At 35.1% G+C, this 5452-nt stretch overlaps 1 long non-coding RNA gene across 3 annotated transcripts; it reads right to left on the bottom strand.

The window, feature by feature from the left end:
• Positions 1-1959: 1959 nt before the first annotated feature.
• On the bottom strand, positions 1960-4200 carry LOC130415795 (uncharacterized). Of its 3 annotated transcripts, none has more exons than XR_008905966.1 (4): positions 3047-4200; positions 2920-2960; positions 2558-2688; positions 1960-2383 (listed from the first exon to the last, which is right to left on the bottom strand). It is a non-coding gene; the product is annotated as an uncharacterized LOC130415795 (long non-coding RNA). The 3 variants fall into 3 exon arrangements; XR_008905965.1 differs by having other exon boundaries at positions 2920-3089; positions 3826-4200; XR_008905964.1 differs by having other exon boundaries at positions 2920-4200.
• Positions 4201-5452: the final 1252 nt, after the last annotated feature.

Genomic DNA, 5452 nt, shown 5'->3' with positions numbered 1-5452 from the left:
AAAGCAACCATTAGGAAAAAGAAATTCAATTAATATGTGAGCTATTTGTGTATTGTGTTGCGGAAGAAACACAAATGACAGTTTTGGAAAGCTGTTTTTTTGCCCAAAACAACTTTATTTGAGTGTTGGATCTCCAACAGAGAATTGAAGGTTTAAGCAACACTAAATGAAGGATCAAAGTATCTATGACAGCTCTCTCAGCATGAGTTTAATTGGCATTATGGACCATTTTGAAGCCGTTGGAAAGGGAAATGGGATATTATGTCAGGAATTATGTATTCAACCATATTTAGATTGACTTCAACTTGGTCCTCAAGCAGATCAAATAGCAGATATACTAAGAAATACTGTCTGCTAATTCATGTTTACCTCAACTAGAGGTAAAAAAATTGAGGAAAAATTACTTAAAGAAACAGTTTGCCCAAAAATAAAATATAAACACCTTTGTTCTGATGAACACAGAGAAAGATAGTTAGAAGTATGTTTGTAACGAAACAGTTCTTGGCCACCATTTAATACCATAGTAAAAATTGATTTCTTGATTTCTTTGTTCTGTTAAACACAAAAGAAGATATTTTGAAGAATGAACTACAGCAAACAGTTCTGGGGCACTTTGGACTACCATTCTCATTTTCCCTGCTATGGTAGTCAATGATGGCAAAGAACTGTTTGGTCTTCCAAATATCCTTCTCTGTGGGTTTGGAACAACTCAAGGGTGAGTAAATGAGGACAGAATTTTAATTTGATTTATTTCGTTAATATATATATATATATATATTTTTTTTTTATTATTATTATTATTTTTTTTATTTATTTAGTATAAACTTGAATCTTGTGAAGATTGCACTGAAAAAAAATATTTTTGCCTTAGTAAATTTCATGAAAAGAAATTATTAAATATACTTAAAATAATTATGTTCCTTTTTTTTTTAAACCTAAAAATCTTGGGAATAAAATCGACTAATTTTGGTCGTTTAGATTTTAATTATTTTGTTTGAGTAATTTTAATTGAACAAATGATAAAGTAAACTTAATTTTATTATGTTAAACCCATTTAGATCAAATTAAGTTTACTTATTTATTTTGTGTTGTATGTAGTCTCTAGAAAGTCTCTTGATCTGTAGTTCCCAACATGCTTTGTGTCTGACTGCATTAGAATATTAATTTTTCAAAGAAGAGCAAAATAAAGCAAAATTAATTATCATTTTAAGTGTTTTTCAATAAAAATAAAGACTTGTTTGTGTTTTGTGTTGATTTATCATTTAGAATAAGGAGAGCTTCGGCATTATTTTTAAGTTGTTCAGCAGAGAGGTGCTTATGCCTAGGCTGAGGGAGGCACATTATTAGAGTTATTTCACTTATCAAGAAACTGTGCTAATGCCAGTGCAGAGACCACCCGTCTCTTATTACTCGACCATCTATGATGTAAAACAATAGTAAATTTTAATATGAAAGTAAGTGATCCGTTAAGTTTGAGTTAGACACATGATTTTGATCAGCGTTATTTTATTGATATTTTAACAAAATAAAAGTAGAATTAACTTAATTCTGGTTAGTAAATTGTACTTGAATTATAGAAGAAAATTGATACAAGGATTTTATTAAGTAAATTCTACAAGTAATCAGAGTGTGCAGGTAAGGCAATAGTCACTGAAACACTCATTAGTAGATTTTGAAAATATTTGGGAATCAGCATTCCCAAGTACAGAAGGTTGTTTTGTTGGAATTGCAAATGCTTGCTTTCCCTCAGTTAACAAAAACTTTCAACTGGATAACATTGTGTCAACGGCCTCTGGTTTATGGAGATACAGCTGTTTTACACAATCCCAACACTTTTTCCCTGTTCATTTACCTCTTCGGGTAAGAAACTCTTCACTGTAAAAAAAATCCTGTAAAATTTACAGTAAATTACTGGCAGCAGGGTTGCCAGCCAGATACTGTAAATTTTACAGCCACAGTTCTGTAATTTAATTTACAGCCATTTTCTGTAATTGCATAATACAGGAAAAAACTGTAATTTTGAATAGAAACAGTATAATGCTGTATTTTTTACAGCCAATTGCTTGATTTTAATTTACTTTATTTAGAAGAAATACATAATCACTGTATATCCAGTAGTTGTTGCATACTGGATTTACACTGTTTATTTATGTTTTAATTGATACAAAAATAAATTACAGACAAATTTTGTACCTTGTTGTACATAAAATATTTTTATTCAGTTACAACTTCATAGTAGCCAACATGGCTCTTTAAACAATGAATGTTTAAACAATACCTTAACCAACATATCCATGATGTAACAACATCGCATAACAAAGCCCAAGTGAGTCTGTAAAACGTTCCACATCTTGATCCATCAGAGCACAACAAGTAGCTGGAACTATGGAAAAGAAAAAAGAGAATAATTTTAGATATTTATACTCAGAGGAAAAACAGAGGACAACATATACAGTCAGAGACAGAGAATAATACAATGATGTAATTGTATAATGAATTGTGTAATGATGAGATCTGTGTGTGTGTGTGTGTACGTGTGTTCGTACGTGCTTCTTACTTTTCATCGATTTCACTGAAAATTCATCATTGTGTTTAGAAGAGCGGCAACATGTGGTTTCACTGCAACCTGTTACTTCTGTATCCTGGCATTTTAGATGACGCTTCTTGTTCCACTCTCTGGATTAATATCTACAAAGAGTCAGGAAAAACAAAATGTTACATATTAAATATACAAAATATATTATATTAAAACACATGAATTAAATGATCAGCTTGCTAGTGTTAAATAGGGCAGACTTCTAAATAATTTGCCCTAAACAAATCCATCTCTCGTTGAGAGATATTGTTTTAAAGTTCTAAACAGGTATATAACATTAACATATCTATAAAATGCAGGTAAGGAAGTGGTTCAACTAATACCTTTCAGTGGACTCCACGATAGACGCTCCCCCATCCTGGTACTGAAGATTGAATATGTAACATGCTATGAACAGACTGACAAGGCCAGACATGAAGCTGTGCTGAGCACCGTCACACACAACCTAACCTTCAGTAGTCAGCATCCAGTGGCCTGCATGGCAAAGTGTGTCCTAAAACAAACAATACCACATGTGACAATAGTTAATAGATACAATACAATTTTATCTTTAAGCTTTTTACATTTAAACTACATTTAAGTATAAGTGATTCTACAAACAAACTCTAAGCAAATTACACAGAGTAACTTACACTTAAAACCGTACTTATACAGAAATGTAAGCCATTTACGTAAGGGATGTCACGATCAAGAAATTGTCACACTGTTATTTGTAACGGGCCGTCTCACTCCTACCCCCTAACGGTCGTATTTGGGAGACAGTCCTGCTCTAACGATAAGGGTGTGGCTAACGTCTTTTGCTCAAGCTCTCAGCTGGCCTCCGTTATGTACACTGTATATCTAGCTCGTTACGTACATTAATCACTTTACTGGGATATCCTCCGTGAACATCGACCTACCGCAAGCTTTGGTGACTCGTTTTAATTTGGGCGCTCGGTTTAACGGATAACTGCATTTGCAAATTTGAATTACACCACAAAATAATCACGACCGAGTGTGGTATTCAATAGCAAATTCCCGTGAATCCCAACAGTCGAAGCATGTAACTTTTACCGTGTCTAGGGCGGGCGCGATGTTCAATATTAAACAAACAACCGTCAATGTACTAATACAATGAACTGTAGCTCCTCACATACCGCCTTCGCACCTGCTGTGTACAAAAACTCGAAATAACGTGAACAACTTCTGTCCTCAGGTGCTATAGCGACGGAGAATGTTTGAAATCTTACCGCGACGGCGCTGCTGAAACCCCGCGCAAGACTCCTTCGGTCCCCGTGGATGGAGGTTGAATACCGGGTTACCAGTATGAAACGCGACTGTAAATACTTCTATATAAAGTTACCAGTATGATAGTTAACAAATATGGAGAAAATAAACGTAATAAAGCACTTACCACAGGTGTGAATCACTCATTTTGCGCACTTCCCCAATCTCGACTGTTGAAGATCATCCCGCCATTGTAGATTTGAAATTTACAGCATTATTCTGTACATTTGAGTTAATCCGTCACGTGACCCCACAATGCATTGCACTTTACAGCAATATTCTGTATTATTTAAAATACAGTCAGCTTCTGTAAAATAACGCTGTAGTTTTTACAGCAATTCGTTACAGTGTTGGCAACCACAGTGCTGTCACACAGTATACGGCAGTATTCATTTAATTAGACCAACCAGTGGCCACAATTAAATCTTTTTCTGCACACATACCAGGGGTTTTCTCTCCTCAATTCATTCTGTACTACAGGCACAATCTGTAGAACTTTACTTTTTGATTAAACTTAAATTCTTCAATGTGTCAGTATGTTTATGAATACGGATTACAGTTTTCTGCTAAATATCTATTGGGGTCCGAAAGGCTGAGACCACCAAGGAAAATGTTTGTATTTTTGCACTTTTTATTTTGCATTTCAATCCGAAATATTTATTTTTATGTGATGAAACACAGCTGACACCATGATCACTGGAAATGTACAAAAATCTGATAGTAGCGGATTAATCCCTACTGTAAACTTTCCACAAATCAAACATCAGATTGGCAAGTTTTTTGTAGTACAGTGCAAGCGATGAGAAGAGGTCTCACCAACAAAGATGGACAGTCAGGGAATGGTTAGCACTCAAGCCATGCCTCTGTATGGCAGGCCGAGCGTACCGAAAGCCAATATAGTCCATCATTTTGTGCTGATTGTGTCCTGAGACGGCAGTAATGAAGGCCTCTGCTGCAGCAACAGAAGGAGCAGAAAGAGATTAAATTCTGCGGGGAGTATTTTGTCTGGGAGATTGGTTCTTATCACCCGGCTCTGCTCCGCCGTTCCTGGGAAAGAATGTGGGAAAGAGAGGGAATGGAGGCGATGAGAAGAGAAGAAAGGAGGTATTAAGGGTGGGTGTTTAAGGATCTTATTAATCCATTTATCCGTGTTTGACATTCGTCGATGTATCTCTTCAGATCGCTTTATGCTGGACGTGCTATGCTATTAATAAATTCTGTCCGACTCTCGCTGTCATCTTGTTTAATGTTCCTTGTGAGCCTGTGCATGAAGGTCTTGTGTTTTCCTAACCTTGTGTCACCTTTTGTCTGCACAATCTTTAACAGTGTAAGTGATGTGAATGGTTATTTTTGAAAATCCCCAATTAATGGAATTTCTGTCTCCTGTCTCTATGCAGCTTATCATGGGTGAAAATATAGCACGGATACTAATTGGATAGGATATGAAATGTCTGAAGCAATCAAAACAAGTGCGGTTAAAAACTAAAATGAAAACAAATAACAAAACAGATCAACTCAAATTTAACTCATTTTTTGTTTATAGGCGAATCATTGTGGTAATGAGCATTTTTAATATTAATGTGATTCTCC

The sequence above is a fragment of the Triplophysa dalaica genome, chromosome 25, assembly GCF_015846415.1.
Source record: "Triplophysa dalaica isolate WHDGS20190420 chromosome 25, ASM1584641v1, whole genome shotgun sequence".
Taxonomy (NCBI): Eukaryota; Metazoa; Chordata; class Actinopteri; order Cypriniformes; family Nemacheilidae; genus Triplophysa; species Triplophysa dalaica.
The sequence above is the reverse complement of the archived record's forward strand: the minus strand, read 5'-3'. Positions and strand labels throughout refer to the sequence as shown.